Source organism: Dipteris shenzhenensis, chromosome 31 (assembly GCF_047967505.1).
Source record: "Dipteris shenzhenensis isolate YYH24624 ecotype China chromosome 31, Dip_SZ_1.0, whole genome shotgun sequence".
Taxonomy (NCBI): Eukaryota; Viridiplantae; Streptophyta; class Polypodiopsida; order Gleicheniales; family Dipteridaceae; genus Dipteris; species Dipteris shenzhenensis.
The window spans coordinates 10850704-10872319 of record NC_141626.1 but is presented as its reverse complement, the minus strand read 5'-3'; positions in this window follow the sequence as shown (position 1 = coordinate 10872319).

The following is a 21616-nucleotide window of genomic DNA, read 5'->3' as shown; positions in this document are numbered from 1 at the left end:
CCGTATTGACTTCATCTATTTCTTCTCCCTCTATTGCCTGTAAATAAATATGAGAGATTAGAGTCATTATCTTTAAATTTAAATCTTATTTAAAAAATTGTATTTAGTTGAGAAATAGAGAGTTCATACCGCTAAGTATTGTCGTAGTGGCCTTTTTTCATAACCCTGCGAGCCATAATTATCAAAGAGGGCATCATCATATTTGTCTTCATCCACCAACCTCTCTGTGAATGGGTCATGTAAGTCCATCTTTTCATCATTAACAACTGGGACATTATGATCTTCAAGGTAATCATCCATGTCATCGGTGTCCTTGTGGTCTATCTCTTTTTCATAGCCTGTGGTTAGATCTGCTTGAAGCTGGAAATAGGCCATGAAATGCTTATTTTCAATAATATTGGTGGAGTTGCCTTTTCTTAGGAGATCCTCAAATAAATATCCCATCCTGCACAAGGTGACCTCCCAACCTGCCGGCAGCAAATTCTCCATCATGGTAAGCAAGAGACTCCCACTTTTTGCAGGACTTCCGTAGTTGTTTTTTTGATAATGTATGGACCTGGGAATATCTTGCTCTTCTAGCATCAATCTCAAATTATTTGAATTCCCTCTTATGTTCTTTTGTAAAGAGTGATCAGGGTTGGGACTCCGCATACATAGAAAGAATGATTCAAGAGTTTGAATCGCTATGCCACATTCTCTCTTGCCTCTCTTTGCTGCATAAACACCACTATAGATCTTCAAATCTGATGAATATGCTCGCTCTAGAGTAACCTGCATGGCTTCTTTGTCTTTTTTATCAACAAATATGACAATGTTACAAATCGCCACTTTGCTAATGGTGGTATATACTATTCTATCAATGAAGTTATGGATATCATCGCTAGAAACTTCATTGATAAAGAATAGTTGTGGCTTATCCCATGCTGACTCATTCTTAAAGAAGTCATCTTCTGAGACTCCCCTGAAGTTGACAAGCTTTCCAGATTCTGCCGTAACCTCTACATTGAATTGAAAGTTTTGGTGCATATCTGTTGGCATTCTTATCTCGCTGATTAATCTTTCCACATATGCAACCACCTGTTGTGGGATCTCTTTTCTCATATAAGAGGTTACTATTTCCGACCCATCTTCATCCTTTTTAATCCACCTGTTGGCCCATAGCTTTACCTTGGGTGTTGACAAAGAAGCTATATGCTTCACCACATTATAGTCAATGTTGCAATGAGTAAGTGGAATTTGTTTCTCTGACAGCAAATACTTGATGGCACTATGCACTGCATCACGCCTCACCTGTACATTGATGCATTCTTCCATGCAGTGGTCTTTGTCTTTTTTTCCAAAAAACCATTCTTTCTTTAAAATTCTTTGTGCTGCCATGGATGCATACTTATCAGGTAAGTACTTTACAGGCCTCCACATCCTTGCCGTCAACTCCTTCTTATCCATTACCTTTGACTTGCCGGAGATAAACAAAGGAGCTTCATAGGTCAGCTGTCCACGCTCACAAGCAATGCACGTTTCAAGCATCTCATTGAACACTTCAACAGGACGAAAGATGATAGAAGTATAGTCGGCATATCTGTCCCTCACCACCTTGAGGCTTGTCATACTTTCTTCCCGCTCTTGGGTTCCCCTGGGCACAACTGCACTCAAAGAAGTATAAAAGTTTGTGAGTGTGTCGGCGTCTGCTTTTGTGACCTTTCGCTTCAAATCAGGATTTGGGGAACCAAATGTTGTCCATATCACCCTTGCCTTCTGTAAGACCTCTGATGTTGAGGATATCTTACGCTTTCCATGAACATAATGATTAAGTCTTTCGGACTCAATCAAATACTTAATCTCATGCTTGAATATACAGATCGTTGCAGGATAATAATGGAATGAGCTTATCTTTACAAATTGTTCTGGAGTGAGTCTTTTGCCCTCCTTTGCTTCCCTTGCGATCTGATTACAAGCATAAGCCCAATGTTGACCATCAATGGGCTGGAATCTGCAATGAAGGAGAAATTCCTTCTTGACTTCCTTTAGCATATTCTCTCCTTGTGCCTCTTCACCTCGTTCATGTGGAATATTTTTTAGAGTGTTTTTAAAGAATTGACTGAAGATCTCCTCGAAATGTGTAGGCCCTGTAAATGTTATTTGATCCAGAAAACTATTTTTGGTTGGACAAAACATTATTGGGCGCAAGACCACATTACTTGCCACAGGTTTCTTGCCATCTCTCAAAGCCTCGTATATTTGCATTGCATAAGATATATCAAGGCTTCGGCTATTAGTAAACAGAGCTGCAGCTTCCACATCTTTGGCATTCACAAACCACGTCCTTTGACCCCAGATATATCCCACATCATCATCTGTAACTGCTTCATTAAGACGCAGATTAAGATTTTTAATTGATGTGAGTTCATCTTGATCATCTTCAGCCTCGGATTCTGAGTCTTCTTCATCTTTCTCTTTTTTTGACCGTTTTTCATCCACATTATCTTTCTCTACAGTGGGACGATGTCTTTTCTTACTGCTTGGAACCGTGGCTCTTGCAGTACTAGCCTTTTGCATTTCACGTCGTGGCTTGCTAGCAAGAGCTTCTAGCATAACTGCAGTGGATCGACCTTGATCTCATTCTCTCTCTTAATCTCTCTCTCTCTCTCTTTGACAACTCTTAAGTATTTTTCTCTCTATCCTCATCCCACTTATTCTCTCTCTCCCTCTCTCTCCCTCTAGCACAGAAGTTTTATTCCTCTCTCTCTCTCTCTCCCTCTCTCTCTCTCTCTCTCTCTCTCTCTCTCCCTCTCTCTCCCTAAGTCTCCCTCTTCTCTTCTCTCTCTCTCTCTCTTTTCCTCTCTCCTCTCGCCACGTTTCATTCCCATAAACTCTCTCTCTCTCTCCCTCTCTCTCTTTCTCTCTCTCCCTCTCTCTCTTTCTCTCTCCCTCTCTCTCCCTACTCTCTCCCTCCCTCAAGTAGCCACGGCCCCCAAGAGACCCCCTTCTCTCTCTTAATCTCTCTCCCCCTCTCTCCTCTCTCTTTGCCAGCTTCTCTCTCTTAATCTCTCTCCCCCTCTCTCCTCTCTCTTTACCAGCTTCTCTCTCTTAATCTCTCTCCGCCCATCTCCTCTCTCTTTCTTTCCCTCCCTACTCTTCTCTCTCTTAATCTCTCTCCGCCTCTCTCCTCTCTCTTTCTTTCCCTAGCTTCTCTCTCTTAATCTCTCTCCGCCTCTCTCCTCTCTCTTTCTTTCCCTCCCTACTCTTCTCTCTCTTAATCTCTCTCCGCCTCTCTCCTCTCTCTTTCTTTCCCTCCCTACTCTTCTCTCTCATTTAAGGAGCCCCTCTTCTCTGTGTGAATCTCCTCTCTCTTAAGGAGCCCCTCTTCTCCCCTCCCTATTCTCCCATTTCTCAAATTTACAAACTCGAATATAAATAAAAAACTAATTAAAATATAACTTAAAAACTCAAGTGTGAATCTCCTCTCTCTTAAGGAGCCCCTCTTCTCCCCTCCCATTTCTCAAATTTACAAACTCGAATATAAATAAAAAACTAATTAAAATATAACTTAAAAACTCAAATAAGAAACTAATTTAAAAAGAATTGTAATGCCTTCTAAAAGACCACCCTCCTCAAAAACTTTAAGAATAAACTAATTGAAAAAGAATTATAAGTAAAGAAAAAGAATTACAATACGAATTTTAAGAAATAGAACTCAAAAACCTTAACAAGAAACTAATTGAAAAGAATTGTAAGTAAAGAAATAGAATTACAAGACGAATAAAAAAGAATGCAAGTACCTGGAAAAAGTGAAAAAAGTAAGGCTCGGCTTATCCTTTCTCTTCCGCTCTTGGTTGCTTCAATGAAACGAGTAGAGAGTTAAAACTAGTCCACTCCTACACATAAATTTGAATTTTCAAAAAAGAGAGGGAAATTTGAATTCATTATAAATTTGAATTCAAATTTGTGTTCAACATTCTTCTTATACTTTCTTCTTATACGTTCCTTTTGAATTCAAATTTATGTTCAACATTCTTCTTGATACTTTCTTCAACATTCTTCTCGATTCTTGTAAGTCCTTTTCATTCTCGTACGTCCTTTTCATTCTTCTCGTAAATCAAATCTTATTTTTCGTTCTTGCTCGTGATAGTAAGTCAAATCCTCCTCTCCTCTCTCCTTCTCTCTCTCTCCTCTCTCTCCTCTCCTTCCCTCCATCCATCCCTCGACCCAATCCTCTCCTCCAACCTCCTTCCCTCCCCTCCCCTTCCTCCGCCGCCAAAACTCCTCCCTTCCCTCCGCTCTCCCTCCTTCCCCAAAATCCCTCTCCCCTCTTCCTCCCCTACCCCTTTTTCCCCGTACCCCCTTTTAACCTTCCTCCCTTTTCCCCACCCCCCTTGGCGACCCCCCCAACCTTTCCACCCTCTTCCCCACTCTCCCTTTGGCCCCCCCTCCCTCCTTCCTTGGCGACCCCCCCCTCCTCTCACCCAGCTCCCCCTCCGCCCTCCCTGGGACTGGCCGCCAGCCCCCCCCTCTCCTCACTCCCTGGGCTGGCGGCCACGGCCGCCAGCCCCCCCCCCCCTCTCACCCACCCCCCCCCTTCGCAACCCACCCATCCCCCCCTTCACCCTCCCTGGCTGGCGGCCGCGGCCGCCAGCCCCCCCCCCCTCTCCTCTCTCCCCCCTCCTCTCACCCAGCCCCCCCCCCTCTCCTCTCTCCCTGGGCTGGCGGCCGCGGCCGCCAGCCCCTCCCCTCTTCACCCTCCCCCCCCTTCCCAACCCACCCATCCCGCTCCCTGGCTGGCGGCCATGGCCGCCAGCCCCCCCCCCTCCTCTCACCTAGTCCCCCCCCCCTTCTCCTTCCTCTCTCCCTAGGCTGGCGGCCGCGGCCGCCAGCCCCCCCCCCTCCTCTCACCCGCCCCCCACCCCTCCCCCCCTTCACCCTCCCTGGCTGGCGGCCGCGGCCGCCAGCCCCCCCCCTCCTCTCCTCTCTCCCCCCTCCTCTCACCCAGCTCCCCCCCCCCTCTCCTCTCTCCCTGGGCTGGCGGCCGCGGCCGCCAGCCCCCTCCCCCCTCTCTCATCCTCTCACCCACCCCTCCCCCCCTCCTCTTTCTTCACCCTCCCCTCCCCCTTCCCAACCCACGCCCCCCCCTTCACGCTCCCTGGCTGGCGGCCGCGGCCGCCAGCCCCCCCCCCCTCTCACCCAGCTCCCCCCCCCCTCTCCTTCCTCTCTCCCTAGGCTGGCGGCCGCGGCCGCCAGCCCCCCCCCCTCCTCTCACGCACCCCCCCCCCCTCACACTCCCGCCCCCCCCCCCCTTGACCCTCCCTGGCTGGCGGCCGCGGCCGCCAGCCCCCCCTCCCTCCTCTCACGCACCCCCCCCCCCTCACACTCCCGCCCCCCCCCCCCTTGACCCTCCCTGGCTGGCGGCCGCCAGCCCCCCCCCCTCCTCTCACGCACCCCCCCCCCCTCACACTCCCGCCCCCCCCCCCTTGACCCTCCCTGGCTGGCGGCCGCGGCCGCCAGCCCCCCCCCTCCTCCCTCTCTCTTCGCTCTCCCCCCCCCCTTTACCCTGGCTGGCGGCCGCGGCCGCCAGCCCCCCCTCCCCTACTCTCACCCAACCCCCCCTCTTCACCCGCCCCCCCCCTCCTCCCTCTCTCTTCGCTCTCCCCCCCCCCTTTACCCTGGCTGGCGGCCGCGGCCGCCAGCCCCCCCTCCCCTACTCTCACCCAACCCCCCCTCTTCACCCGCCCCCCCCTTTCGCAACCCCTCCCCCCCCCCTTGACCCTCCCTGGCTGGCGGCCCCGGCCGCCAGCCCCCCCCCTCCTCCCTCTCTCTTCGCTCTCCCCCCCCCTTTACCCTGGCTGGCGGCCACGGCCGCCAGCCCCCCCTCCCCTCCTCTCACCCAACCCCCCCTCTTCACCCGCCCCCCCCCTTTCGCAACCCCTCCCCCCTCCTCTCAGCTGCGCCCCCCCCTCCCTCTCTCAGCCGCTCCCCCCTCCTCCTCTCAGCCTCCCCTCCCACCCTCACACCCATCGCCCCTTCTTCCCCTCCCTTCCTCCTCCCTCCCGTCCCACCCTCTTCCTCCCCTCCCTTCCTCCCCCCTCCCTTCCTCCTCCCTCCCCTCCCCTCCCCTCCCATGAACCTTTCTCTCTCTAATTTCTCTCTCTTGAAATTTTAAAAAAGAAACTAGAAAAAAAAGTTTGCAAGTACCTGGAAACAGTTTGTAAGTTTGCTCTTTCTTGCTTTCTTGCTCTTCCTTCCTTGCTCTCTTGATCGTCCTTGCTTTCTTGCTTGAATGAAATGAGGGGAGAAAGAATGAATGAAGGAAGACTATATATAAGAAAAATTAGGTTTTCCTCCTCCTCTCCTATTGGCTTTCCATTCCTCCCCTCTCTCCTATTGGCTTTTCATTTATCTCCTCTCCCATTGGCTCCCATTACTCCCCCTCTCCTATTGAACCCCCATCCCTCATCCATTAGCCCTCCTCCCATCCATCCATTTCTTCTTCCTCCCCATTGCCACCACTCCCATCCCACATTTCCACCACGTCCCATTTTCCAAAATCCCATATTTCCCCATCTCACCCTCCTCTTTTTCATCCCCTATTAACTTCCTCACTCATTTCACTCCCTTATTAGCCTACTCCCCTATTACCTTCCCCTCTCCCATTCCATTCTTCCCTCCCCACTTTCACTTCCACTTCCCATTACTCCCTATCCTATTCCACTCCTCCCTCCTCATTCCCACTTCCACTTCCCATTACTCACTTGCTATACACATTTGCAAACTATTAATATATTATTACATGATTTTTTATACTATTTGTAAACTTACATATGGGCAAAATCACAGGTGTCAAAGCGATCCTATTGTGGTCATACAACAACTGTGCTTTTATTCAAGGGTATATTTATCCTCATCAACAAGCTTATTTACTCAAGGTATGAAGTGCATAATTTGTGCACTAGGTGTTTACTTTGTGCCAAAATTGTTTGCCACACACACACACATATACATATACCGAGAATTTTCTAATATTATCGCATCTACATTTCTCCAATGGGCATAAATAATTTGTGCACTAGGTGTTTACTTTGTGCCAAAATTGTTTGCCACACACACACACACATATACATATACCGAGAATTTTCTAATATTATCGCATCTACATTTCTCCAATGGGCATAAAACTTTGTACACTCCTCAACCTAGGTCTTATTGACTTGCATACAAAGTGGTGCACCCATCTCATAAGTACTTGTTCGGATAACACACCTCCTATGTATTTTATGACGATTGTGCATAACACTAGGAACAAAATGGTGTATCATGTGAGACAGACTATGCAAAGCATATCCAATGGACACAAGACTTTACACGTTCCTCAACCTAGGCAGTATTGACTTGTGTGCAAAGTGGCATCCCCATCCGATAAGTACTTGTTCGAAAAATACACCTACGATCGTGTTTTTTGACGATTATGCATGACACTAAGGCAATAATGGTGTTTTATGCTTGATCGACAATGCAAAGCATATCCGATGGGCACAATACTTTGCACACACCTTCAACTAGGTAGAATCGACTTACATGCAAAGTGGCATGCCCATCCCATAAGTGCTTGATCCTATAACATACCTAGAAACTTGTTTTTTGACGGATGTGCATGACACTAGAGTAAAAATAGTATTTAATGCTCGATAGACCATGCAAAGGATATCCGATGGGCACAAAACTTTTCGTACGCCTCAACCTAGGTGGTATTGAAATGTTCTCAATGAGGCATACCCATCCGATAAGTACTTGGTCAGATAACACACCTAATGGCGTGTTTTTTTGTGAATGTGCATGTCATTAGGAAAAAAATGATGTATAATGCGTGATCGACCATGCAAATCATATCCGATGGTGACAATACTTTGCACACACCTCAACGTAGTTAAAACGGACTTGCGTGCAAAGTGGAGCCCCCATATGATAAATATTTATTTGAATAACACACCTATGGCCGTGTTTTTATATGGTTGTGCATGACACTAAGGCAAAAACGGTGTGTTATGCTTGATCGACAATGCAAAGCATATCCGATGGGAACGATACTTTGCACACACCTTCAACTAGGTGTAATTGACTTACATGCAAAGTGGCACGCCCATCGCATAAGTGCTTGATCAGATAACACACCTAGCAGTGTGTTTTTTTACGAATGTGCATGGCACTAAGGCAAAAATGGAATTTAATGCTCGATCGACCATGCAAAGCATATCCGATGGGCACGATACTTTGCACACACCTTCAACTAGGTGGAATTGACTTACATGCAAAGTGGCATTCCCATCACATAAGTGCTTGATCGGATAACACACCTAGCAGCGTGTTTTTTTACGGATGTGCATGGCACTAAGGCAAAAATGGTATTTAATGCTCGATCGACCATGCAAAGCATATCCGATGGGCATAATACTTTTCCTATACCTCAACCTAATTGTTATTAAAATGTTGTCAAAGAGGCACATCCATCCGATAAGTACTTGGTCAGATAACATACCCAAGGGCGTGTTTTTTGGCGGATGTGCATACCACTAGGGAAAAAATGGTGTATAATGCGTGATCGACCATGCAAATCATATCCGATGGTGACAATACTTTGCACGCACCTCAATGTACTTAAAACGGACTTGCGTTCAAAGTGGAGCCCCCATCTGATAAGTACTTATTTGAATAACACACCTATGGCCGTGTTTTTATATGATTGTGCATGACACTAAGGCAAAAACGGTGTGTTATGCTTGATCAACCATGCAAATCATATCCGAAGGTGACAATACTTTGCACACACCTCAAACTAGTTGAAACGGACTTGCGTGCAAACTAGAGCCCCCATCCGATAAGTACTAGTTTGAATAACACATCTAGGACTGCGTTTTTTTACGAATGTGCATGACACTAAGATAAAAACGGCGTTTTATGCTTGATCGACAATGCAAATCATATCCGATGGGCACAATACTTTGCACACACCTTCAACTAGGTAGAATCGACTTACATGCAAAATGGCATGCCCGTCCCATAAGTGCTTGATCCTATAACATACCTAGAAACGTGTTTTTTGACGGATGTGCATGACACTAGAGTAAAAATAGAATTTAATGCTCGATAGACCATGCAAAGGATATCCGATGGGCACAAAACTTTTCGTACGCCTCAACCTAGGTGATATTGAAATGTTCTCAATGAGGCACACCCATCCGATAAGTACTTGGTCAGATAACACACCTAATGGCGTGTTTTTTTGTGAATGTGCATGTCATTAGGAAAAAAATGATGTATAATGCGTGATCGACCATGCAAATCATATCCGATGGTGACAATACTTTGCACCTACCTCAACGTAGTTAAAACGGACTTGCGTGCAAAGTGGAGGCCCCATCTGATAAGTATTTATTTGAATAACACACCTATGGCCGTGTTTTTATATGGTTGTGCATGACACTAAGGCAAAAACAGTGTGTTATGCTCGATCGACAATGCAAAGCATATCCGATGGGCACAATACTTTGCACATACCTTTAACTAGGTGGAATTGACTTACATGCAAAGTGGCACGCCCATCGCATAAGTGCTTGATTAGATAACACACCTAGCAGCGTGTTTTTTTACGGATGTGCATAGCACTAAGGCAAAAATGGAATTTAATGCTCGATCGACCATGCAAAGCATATCCCATTGGCACGATACTTTGCACACACCTTCAACTAAGTGGAATTGACGTACATGCAAAGTGGCATTCCCATCGCATAAGTGCTTGATCAGATAACACACCTAGCAGCGTGTTTTTTTACGGATGTGCATGGCACTAAGGCAAAAATTGAATTTAATGCTCGATCGACCATGCAAAGCATATCCGATGGGCACGATACTTTGCACACACCTTCAACTAAGTGGAATTGACTTACATGCAAAGTGGCATTCCCATCGCATAAGTGTTGATCGGATAACACACCTAGCAGCGTGTTTTTTTACGGATGTGCATGGCACTAAGGCAAAAATGGAATTTAATGCTCGATCGACCATGCAAAGCATATCCGATGGGCACAATACTTTGCACACACCTTCAACTAAGTGGAATTGACTTACATGCAAAGTGGCATTCCCATCGCATAAGTGCTTGATCGGATAACACACCTAGTAGCGTGTTTTTTTACGGATGTGCATGGCACTAAGGCAAAAATGGAATTTAATGCTCGATCGACCATGCAAAGCATATCTGATGGGCATAATACTTTACCTATACCTCAACGTAGGTTGTATTAAAATGTTGTCAAAGAGGCACACCCATCTGATAAGTACTTGGTCAGATAACATACCTAAGGGCGTGTTTTTTTGCGAATGTGCATGCCACTAGGGAAAAAACGGTGTATAATGCGTGATCGACCATGTAAATCATATCCGATGGTGACAATACTTTGCACGCACCTCAACGTAGTTAAAACGGACTTGCGTGCAAAGTGGAGGCCTCATCTGATAAGTATTTATTTGAATAACACACCTATGGTCGTGTTTTTATATGGTTGTGCATGACACTAAGGCAAAAACAGTGTGTTATGCTTGATCGACAATGCAAAGCATATCCGATGGGCACAATACTTTGCACACACCTTCAACTAGGTGGAATTAACTTACATGCAAAGTGGCACGCCCATCGCATAAGTGCTTGATCAGATAACACACCTAGCAGCGTATTTTTTTACGGATGTGCATGGCACTAAGGCAAAAATGGTATTTAATGCTCGATCAACCATGCAAAGCATATCCGATGGGCACAATACTTTGCACATACCTTTAACTAGGTGGAATTGACTTATATGCAAAGTGGCACGCCCATCCCATAAGTGCTTGATTGGATAACATACCTATCAGCGTGTTTTTTTTACGGATGTGCATGAGACTAGAGCAAAAATAGTATTTAATGGTCGATCGACCATGCAAAGCATATCCGATGGGCACAATACTTTGCACACACCTTCAACTAGGTGGAATTGACTTACATGAAAAGTGGCACGCCCATCGCATAAGTGCTTGATCAGATAACAAACGTAGAAGTGTGTTTTTTAACGGATGTGCATGGCACTAAGGCAAAAATGGTATTTAATGCTCGATCGACCATGCAAAGCATATCCAATGGGTAAAATACTTTTCCTATACTTCAACTTAGGTCGTATTAAAATGTTGTCAAAGAGGCACACCCATCCGATAAGCACTTGGTCAGATAACATACCTAAGGGCGTGTTTTTTTGCGGATGTGCATACCACTAGGGAAAAAACAGTGTATAATGCGTGATCAACCATGCAAATCATATCCGATGGTGACAATACTTTACACCTCAACCTAGTGGAAACGGACTTGCATGCAAATTGGAGCCCTTATCCGATAAGTACTAGTTTGAATAACACATCTAGGACTGCGTTTTTTTACGAATGTGCATGACACTAAGGTAAAAACGGTGTTTTATGCTTGATCGACAATGCAAAGCATATCCGATGGGCACAATACTTTGCACACACCTTCAACTAGGTGGAATCGACTTACATGCAAAGTGGCACGCCCATCCCATAAGTTCTTGATCGGATAACATACCTAGAAGCGTGTTTTTTGACGGATGTGCATGACACTAGAGCAAAAATAGTATTTAATGCTCGATCGACCATGCAAAGCATATCCGATGGGCACAAAACTTTTCGTATGCCTCAACCTAGGTGGTATTGAAATGTTCGCAATGAGGCACACCCATCCGATAAGTAATTGGTCAGATAACACACCTAGTAGCGTGTTTTTTTACGGATGTGCATGGCACTAAGGCAAAAATGGTATTTAATGCTCGATCCACCATGCAAAGCATATCCGATGGGCACGATACTTTGCACACACCTTCAACTAGGTGGAATAGACTTATATGCAAAGCGGCACGTGCATCCCATAAGTGCTTCATTGGATTACATACCTAGCAACGTGTTTTTTGACGGATGTGCATGACACTAGAGCAAAAATAGTATTTAATGCTCGATCGACCATGCAAAGCATATCCGATGGACACAAAACGTTTCTTACGCCTTAACCTAGGTGGTATTGAAATGTTATCAATGAGGCACACCCATTCGATAAGTACTTGGTCAGATAACACACCTAATGGCGTGTATTTTTGCGGATGTGCATATCATTAGGAAAAAAATGGTGTATAATGCGTGATCGACCATGCAAATCATATCCGATGGTGACAATACTTTGCACGCACCTCAATGTAGTTAAAACGGACTTGCGTGCAAAGTGGAGCCCCCATCTGATAAGTACTTATTTGAATAACACACCTATGGCCGTGTTTTTATATGGTTGTGCATGACACTAAGGCAAAAACGGTGTGTTATGCTTGATCGACAATGCAAAGCATATTCGATGAATACAATACTTTGCACACACCTTCAACTAGGTGTAATTGACTTACATGCAAAGTGGCACGCCCATCGCATAAGTGCTTGATCAGATAACACACCTAGCAGCGTGTTTTTTTACGGATGTGCATGGCACTAAGGCAAAAATGGTATTTAATGCTCGATCGACCATGCAAAGCATATCCGATGGGCACGATACTTTGCACACACCTTCAACTAGCTAGAATCGACTTACATGCAAAGTGGCATGCCCATCCCATAAGTGCTTGATCCTATAACATACCTAGAAACGTGTTTTTTGACGGATGTGCATGACACTAGAGTAAAAATAGTATTTAATGCTCGATAGACCATGCAAAGGATATCCGATGGGCACAAAACTTTTCGTACGCCTCAACCTAGGTGGTATTGAAATGTTCTCAATGAGGCACACCCATCCGATAAGTACTTGGTCAAATAACACACCTAATGGCGTGTTTTTTTGCGGATGTGCATATCATTAGGAAAAAAATGGTGTATAATGCGTGATCGACCATGCAAATCATATTCGATGGTGACAATACGTTGCATGCACCTCAATGTAGTTGAAACGAACTTGCGTGCAAAGTGGATCCCCCATCTGATAAGTACTTATTTGAATATCACACCTATGGCCGTATTTTTATATGGTTGTGCATGACACTAAGGCAGAAACGGTGTGTTATGCTCGATCGACAATACAAAGCATATCCGATGAACACAATACTTTGCACACACCTTCAACTAGGTGTAATTGACTTACATGCAAAGTGGCACGCCCATCGCATAAGTGCTTGATCAGATAACACACCTAGCAGCGTGTTTTTTTACGGATGTGCATGGCACTAAGGCAAAAATGGTATTTAATGCTCAATCAACCATGCAAATCATATCGGATGGCCACGATAATTTGTACACATCTTCAACTAGGTGTAATTGACTCACATGCAAAGTGGCATTCCCATTGCATAAGTTCTTGATCGGATAACACACCTAGCAGCGTGTTTTTTTACGAATGTGCATGGCACTAAGGCAAAAATGGTATTTAATGCTCGATCGACCATGCAAAGCATATCCGATGGGCATAATACTTTTCTTATACCTCAACCTAGGTGGTATTAAAATGTTGTCAAAGAGGTACACCCATCCGATAAGTACTTGGTCAGATAACATACCTAAGGGCGTGTTTTTTTGCGGATGTGCATACCACTAGGGAAAAACGGTGTATAATGCGTGATCGACCATGCAAATCATATCTGATGGTGACAATACTTTGCACACACCTCAAACTAGTTGAAACAGACTTGCGTGCAAACTGGAGCCCCCATCCGATAAGTACTAGTCTGAATAACACATCTAGGACTGCGTTTTTTGACGAATGTGCATGGCACTAAGGCAAAAATGGTATTTAATGCTCGATCGACCATGCAAAGGATATCCAATGGGCACAAAACTTTTTTTACGCCTCAACCTAGGTGGTATTGAAATGTTCTCAATGAGGCACACCCATCCGATAAGTACTTGGTCAGATAACACACCTAATGGCGTGTTTTTGTGCGAATGTGCATATCATTAGGGAAAAAATGGTATATAATGCGTGATCGACCATGCAAATCATATCCGATGGTGACAATACTTTGCACGCACCTCAATGTAATTAAAACGGACTTGCGTGCAAAGTGGAGCCCCCATCTGATAAGTACTTATTTGAATAACACACCTATGGCCGTGTTTTTATATGGTTGTGCATGACAGTAAGGCAGAAATAGTGTGTTATGCTTGATCGACAATGCAAAGCATATTGGATGGGCACAATACTTTGCACACACCTTCAACTAGGTGGAATTGACTTACATGCAAAGTGGCATTCCCATCGCATAAGTACTTGATCGGATAACACACCTAGCAGCGTGTTTTTTTTATGGATGTGCATGATAGGAGCAAAAATAGTATTTAATGCTCGATGGACCATGCAAAGCATATCCGATGGGCACAACACTTTTTGTACACCTCAACTAGGTGGAATTGACTTACATGCAAAGTGGCACCCGCATCCCATTAGTGTTTGATTGGATAACGTACCTAGTAGGCTCATGTTTTTTTACGGATGTGCATGACACTAGAGCAAAAATAGTATTTAATGCTTGATTGACCATGCAAAGGATAACTTGGCATGTCCATCTGATGAGTACTTGACCATGCAAAGGATAATAAATAAGTAGATTATTAAAAAGAGACTAATATTTATGTAATTGTTGCCACTGCAGCTTGCTTGCGAAGGACTCTCACAAAGGAGATGGCTATAGATTTTGTTCCAGGGATGGATGTGATTTTATGTAGCAAAAGAGAAGTAGTTGCATTTGCTACAATCCATGATAGTGATCCCAATTCTCTTTGCCACTTTCGAAGACTTGGCAAAGATAAGGTAGCAGTTACTGTATCAAAGATTCTTAGCGCACATGTTGAGCTAAAGTATAAATGTGGAGATATGGAAACACTTGGAGATGTTATGCCCTACAATACATCCAACAAATCATTTATAGCATGGGACAAAGATGAGACTTATGCAACAGACATTATCAAGAATACAAAGTGCACCACCTTGGATTTTACTATAGGGGACATTTTACAAATGAGATCATTTGCAAATAAGATTGTAGCAGAAGGTGAAGTATTGGGATTTGAACAAGTGGAGCAATGGTCATTTGCGCAGATGAGGATTCTAAAAGTCACTGATGATGGTATGGTTGATAACATAACATCCTTATGTGATCCCTACTATGAGGTAGGCAAGAATATGAGATGGAGCATGCAATTTTTAAACATGAGAAAGAGGCACGTGGTTTTCAATGATAAAGACAACGCATACTACAATATCAAAGGACCTAAAAAGCGTGCCCATGTGCCAGGCTCTATCACTTCAAATGTGGATGATTTCAATATACTCAATTATAGAAGTGACATCTTATCTGGAGTGGATGAGTTCATTGGTTCCAAGAAACAAAATGATTTTAGAAGCGAAGCCTTATCTGGGGTGGATGAATTCTTGCACAGTGAGAAGGGCAAAGGTTTCAATAGCGATGTCTTGTCAAGTGTGGATGAGTTCATGCATATTAACAAACCTGGTGTCAATCAAGGTTGTGGATTTGTGAAAGCCATGCAAGATGTCCCAATGAGTGATGTTCTCTCAGGAGTGGAAGAGTTTCAAGGTTCTCAATACTCTCGTAGAATATTGAATTCATTGAATGGTCCTAAGAGTATGTTAAAAATGAGGATGAGATCAACAGAGGATTATTCAGTATTTAACTTTGATTGTGATATGAACAAGGATGCAACGACCAATCATGGATGCTTGGTTACAAATAAATGTGAGGAGAAGAAGTGCATAAATACAGATAACAATGTGTACGAGGAACGAAAACGGTCATACATATGCATGAAGAGAAAGAGAATCCAGGCAGATCCACAAAAGCAACCAAAGAGGAAGAGAGTAATGAAGGAGGAGAACATGTTAAATGCATTGGGATATCTATGTTGCAAGCGAAGATGTATGCGCTTCATTGATCTTGCAGACATCAGGGAATGTAGAGGACACGTGTGGCAAAGAAGGGGAAGCGAAAGAAATGAATACCTTCTCACAAGCCTCTCTTGCTTTCTTCAGAATGGCAATAAAAGGCTAAGTTCAAGACAAAAGGTAAAACCTCTCGTAAATGGAAAAAGGATTTGCAATAAGGCATATCGCAATATTACTGGATTATCCCATGGTACATATTGGGATTTAGTCACCAAGGCAAAGGGCGGCAACAAATTTAGCATTCACGGTAATAGAGGAAGGTCCAAATCAAGAATCTCAACTGTCAGGGCAGCAGCAATTTTACAAGACTTCATACATGAAAATGCTTTGCCTCAACCCCATATATCTACCAAACTCCCTAACGGTGACGCGATCACTGAAATGCACCTTCCAATGGGCTTGACAAAGCTCGAAGTATTTGACTCTATTGCAGAAAAGCAAAGGCAAAGAGGGGATGCTGTAGCTTCTTCTCATACTTTGTATACTCTTTGGAAGAAGAACTTTGGATATGTTAAAATCCCAAGGAGGCAAAAAATGTCAAAGTGCAATGTCTGTGATGATTTAAAGCGAGCGATTGAGAGTGCAACATGTCCAAATCAAAGGGAATTATACAAAAAAAACCGAAAATCTCATCATGACCTTATTCGACATTCCAGACAAAAATATGCATTTTGGAAGGAGCAAGCTATTTCGCATCCTGATGACTACATGTGTCTTATTGTAGATGGCATGGATCAGAATACAACAACATTGCCTCGTTTTGTTGCCACTCCACCTAAATTACAAGGAAAGCACTTTCTAAAGACACATCTATGTGGAGTGTTAGTGCATGGAATTAAGTTCTTTGCAGATATATGGATTGATTCCTTGCATCTACATGATAGCAATCAAGTTGTAACATCTATTATGAAGGCAATTCGCAATGTACATGCAGAAAAAGGTCGCCTGCCACCGACTTTGAGAATACAAGCTGATAATTGCTGGCGAGAAAATAAGAATGTACTTATGTTTGCCTTCTGCTCCATGCTAGTTGCTCATCGAATCTTCAATGAGGTCGAATGTGGATTTTTGTATGTTGGGCATACACATGAGGATATCGATCAGGTTTTTAGCACAGTCTCAAGGGAGCTTAAATGCAAGGATGTGGAGACAATAGATGACTTGGTAAGAAGATGTGGCAGGCAAGTTGGTGGTCGTAAGGAAAGTACAGTATGTGAGAGGCTCGAAAGAATGTATGATTGGAAGAGCTTCATTCTACCTTTCATACAAACGGGTGGTGATGCATTGACAGGTCATACCAATCCACACTACTTTCGTTTTTTTTTAAAAGATGAAAAACCCGTAATGCAATGGCAACAGTATTCTCATGATACAAAATGGGAACCTGAAGAACCTTACAGTCTCTTAACTTCAATTCCCAGCAAGGAAAGGTATCCAACATGGGCTCCTATACAAGAATTTAATGAGAGGTCTAATTGTGAAATAGATGGATTAAAAGCATTTATTACATACAAAGAGGAAATGCTCCAGAGATATCCTGATTCGAAGCCTGCTTGGAGAGAACACACTACCACTGTAATTAACAAGACACGAAATTTAATAAAGGACCTTGAGAGAATGCGAGGCTCAAAGGATGTCAAGGAAGAATGCAATATGTTTTGGCCAAATGTTCATAACGATTTGCGCCCAGCTCTAGTCTTTGAAAATGATTTTGTATCATTACTCCCACGTCCATATTGTGGACCGAAGAAGAGAGAGTTTATGCCACAAGTAGATATAGAGGTTGATTGTTTTGTTGTGGTTCGGCCATCGGATGATGAATATGAGAATGTGAAGTTTTGGGTTGCAAAAGTAGTTGATGTGCAAAGAGATGACCAAGGGAGAGCTACAACATTTACAGCGGTATGGTATGAGCCAAAGGGCAGGAAGGAGAATATGGACAACAACACATTATATACTAATTGTATAATAAAGGAGTGGGTCCCAAATGATGAAGCAGTCTCTCAAGTTTCGACAGAGACAATCATAGTGTCTTGGCATTCAAGGGCAAAGAAATCAAAGAAGCACATGGGATATGAGGTAGAAGGAAAAATAAAAATACCACAGCAAACTATTTTGCATATACACGAATTTTTAAGGATGCTCGCCATGGAGGAAGTAGAAGGAGATAGCGCAAATGAAGAATGTCCATGATTAAAGCTTTGTATTGAAGTCCATTGATTCAGAAGGATTTTATTTGGGTACTAGGCAAGGAGCCAATCCAAGACAATTATAATCAGAGTCATCACCTCGTATGTCAAATGAGAGTCAAAATATGCACTGGATGACACCCAAGGGTCAAGGCTTGCCAAGACAATAGGGAGTTAATGCAGATGGCACCTGGCAAGGGACTATCACATTGAGCAATAAGACAATGGGGAGTCAATGCACCCAAGGGGCAAGGCTTGGCAAGATAACTTGTGGGAGTTAATGCAGATGGCACCTGTATTTTGCACTGGATGTCACCCAAGGGTCAAGGCTTGGCAAGACAACAGGGAGTTAATGCAGATGGCACCTGGCAAGGGACTATCGCATTGAGCAATAAGACAATGGGGAGTCAATGCACCCAAGGGGCAAGGCTTGGCAAGACAAGCCTAGGTCAAATTATGCAGATGGCAACTGGCAAGGGACTGTCGTGACATTGAGCAATAAGACAATGGGGTGTCAAATTATGCAGATGGCACGAATTGAGGCTCTTTAAGAGCAACAATTTAAATTGTAAACATATGTTCAATCTATATCATTTTGGATATAAAGACTGTAGCTAAGAGCAACGTCTCTCAATGTAATCATATACATAAAGCTACAATTGCTATTATCCCTCTTTGGTCTTATGGCATCATGTCTTCTTTCTATTTATTAAAAGTTTTGTTAAATTTTGTGCATATTGCCGAGTGTCAATGTTATTTTCATGAAATATTCTAGTCTCCTTTCATGGATTTATAAATTTATCATGTCAATGAAAAACGTCAAGGAAAAATATTTAAAATAATTAAATAACAAATAACTTAGATATAGCTAGAATTTCTAATATAGGATTATTTCAAATTCTTGCATGTTGGTGTAAAAGTATAGATTGAAAAAACAATATTTGTATGTGAATATGATAGAGCCACAAAGTGAACTTTTGATTTGGGAAGGAAAAACGTCAAGGAAAAATATTAAAAATAATTAAATTTACAAATAACTTAGATATAGCTAGAATTTCTAATATAGGATTATTTCAAATTCTTGCATGTTGGTGCAAAAGTATAGATTGAAAAAACAATATTTTTATGTGAATATGACAGTGCCACAAAGTGAACTTTTGATTTGGGAAGAAACTTTTTAGAAAGTAAAATTTTGATTTGGAAAGGATATTTTCATAAAGTAAAGTTTTCATTTGGGAAGGATTTTTGGGCTTCGTCCAAAAACAACACAAAAAGTCCAAAATTAATGAAATAGGTGTTAAAGTGAGATTACAAGCAGGAGTAAACTTATACCGTGCGAGCAGCCACCTTAGCCCAATCGACTGTCGCTCCCATTGCCTCTTGCTCAATGAACCACGGCTTGGTTCCTATCCGAAATGCGCGCCGCGTCTCTGCATCCGTAGGAAGACGACCCATCGCAGCTTGCTGTGGATCCAATTTACGAGAGTTAGAGTTAGCTAAAGTGCATGTAATATGTAAGTAAAACAAATAGAACAATACATTAAATGGAAAGAAGTAAACTTACCACGGTTGCCTCGAACGCATACCGTCCACCTGCACCAAAGTGCGAAGTACCTACGACATCCAGCCGTCTCTTCGCAGCCCTCCTCTGACCCTCGAACATTTCAGGATGGTCCCTATTCTGCTTCTTCAAGAACTTCCAATCAGCTTTGTCTGCCCAGCTGGGTTTAGACAACCCCTTTGTAATGGAAGTACGCATGGTTGATCTGCGATGCTTTAGGACCAAACCCATGCGCTCGAGCATATAACTGTTATTAAACTCCACATTTGGCGGATTAGGAAATCTGAGTTTTAACTCATCGATCACCGCCTGCTTCTTTTGGCCATCTTGATACCGCCAATCGATATTTATGCCGCTCTTGAAGTGATGACTCATCAACCGCCTCATGGCGGCCATCACTGCTTTGCCCTTTTTGTCTTCTATTATCTCTCCGGCAGATGTGATTTGATAGGAGAGATCCCCTGATGAGTAAGGGGGACTGACGGTAGTAGAGTCTGAAGGAGTGGAAGCTGCGCGACCGCTTCCGGATCGAGGAGTAGCTGTGGGAGTAGGAGAGGGAAAGGGACCTGACTGATACTGTGTCTCCGGACCAAGTGGAGACCTAAAGGAGCGTGAGTGTGCTGACTCGTCTACATCTCCTGAGTCAGCACAACATGAGCCGCCCATCCTACTCTTCCTTCCCTTGCAGGAGGCATGCGCAGGTGATGATCCCGCGGTCGAAGGGGCGCGAGGGGATGGCTGGGCTGTACGTCCACCCGTCGGTGTAGGGGAAGGAATTGCGGAGGTCCTCTGAGAGAGCAGAGAGAAGAATCTCGCTGCCTCCTCATCGCTCATCTGCGCTACAAACTCGTCGGGAGTCCCAACAAATCCATGCGCGGCTAGCAAAGGAGTCCCCTGAGGGGTAGTGGCAGTGCTACGTGGAAGAGGGGTCGGACCAGGGGTAGTCACAGTGCTAGGACCGAGAGGAGTCGGACCAGGGGTAGTCCTCGGGGTAGTCGCCTGAGAGGAATCAAAGTCCTCTGGAGCATATAGATCGTGAGCTCTCCTCCTGCGAGGCTGTCCGTACTCGTCGGATGAGCGACGTGATCCCATGTCTAACATAGACACAAACACGAAAACAGAAAACAAATAAACAAACATGAGCATTCTCATAGGCATAGGCATAGGCAAGAAGAAAGAAGAGGGAAAGGAAAGAAGAGGGAAAGGAAAGAGGGAAAGAAGAGGGAAAGATAAGAGGGAAAGAAGATGTAAAGGAAAGAAAAGAATGAGAACGAGGAAATAGAGAATGAGAGAAAGGGAAAGAGATGAGGGAAAATAGAGAATGAGAGAAGGGGGAAATGAGAGAAGGGGGAAATAGAGTGGGAAATAGAGAATGAGCGTATGCAAAAATAGAGAATGAGCTTATGCTTCTCTCATTCTCTATTTCCGCATAAGCTCACGCATGTGCATGAGCTTATGCGGAAACTTAAGCATAAGCTCATGCACATGCATGAGCATAAGCATGAGAAGGATGAGTTTCCGCATGCTTATGCTCATGCGGAAAAAGAGAAGGAGCTTATGCAGAAAAAGAGAAGGAGAGAAGCATCTCTCATTCTCTATTTCCGCATAAGCTCCTTCTCTTTTTCCGCATGAGCTTATGCTTATGCTCATGGGTGAGCATGAGCTTATGCTCATGTTTCCGCATATGCGAAAATAGAGGAGGAGAGAAGCATAAGCTTCTCTCATTCTCTATTTCCGCATATGCTCACGCAAAAGAGAAAGAGAAAGAGCTTATGCGGAAAGAGAGAAAGAGCTTATGCGGAAAAAGAGAATGAGATCCGCATATGCTTCTCTCATTCTCTATTTCCGCAT